A 964-nucleotide genomic window follows, 5' to 3' on the forward strand; every position below is an offset into this window, starting at 1 on the left:
GCCATCCGCAGGGAAAGGGGCTCTGTTGCATTTGTCAGGGAGCATCGATCACAAAGTACACCAGCCACAGAAACTTGGGCAATTGAGGCAAAGGTGGAACTCCTAGGATGTCATTCCCAAAAACAGGGAAGGAGAAGAGGGAGGAGGAGAAACCACGAAAGACTTGGCCTTTCCCAAAAGAGAAATGAATTTTTTTCAAAAATGTCTCTTTTAAACAGGAAAAGCTGCATCTGTTCTTTTAAATGGCCATTTTAGAGATTTCTCTACCATCATTTGGAATTATTGCTTCAGAATATTAAGAGGTCAGTTAAATACTTTTAAAGTTACTTTTCTTTTCACAATTGAGTTTTAGCGTATACATTTTAAACTATTTACAGATACAGAGGAAGAGAGATTTTAGCTTAGAATTTTCAGTGTCTTCCCAAGAGATAGAGGGTGAGGCTCTGGAATTTGGCAAAGGCTCCCCTTGGCCTTTAGTGAACCCATAAGTGTAGACTTCCTGAGGCCCTCACCAGAGGCAGAACCTGGCGCCATGCTTCTTGTACAACCTGCAGAACCATGAGCCGAATAAACTTCCTTTCTTTATAATTTACCCATCCTCAAGTGTTCCTTTATAACAACACAAAACAGTCTAAGACATGCAGATAAATAATATATGCACACACAAAAAATGGTTGGAGCCAAGGTTCAGGACTGGAAAAATTGAAAGGTAAGTCTACCCTCTGGTGGAACCTCTAGGTAGTAACAGGACAGGACTCCAAAACCCTGGCAAACTGGCTGATTAAACTGAAATCTCAGAAAAGGAGCAAGTGGCCAACTGGTGGCCTACTGGGAGCAACCAGAGCAGCAATGTTCAATAGAAATATAATGAGCCACATATTTATTTCTTTATTTTTTATTTATTTTATTTTATTAAATCATAGCTGTGTACATTGATATGATCATGGGGCATCATTCACTAGTT

This window comes from Nycticebus coucang, chromosome 9 (assembly GCF_027406575.1).
Source record: "Nycticebus coucang isolate mNycCou1 chromosome 9, mNycCou1.pri, whole genome shotgun sequence".
Taxonomy (NCBI): Eukaryota; Metazoa; Chordata; class Mammalia; order Primates; family Lorisidae; genus Nycticebus; species Nycticebus coucang.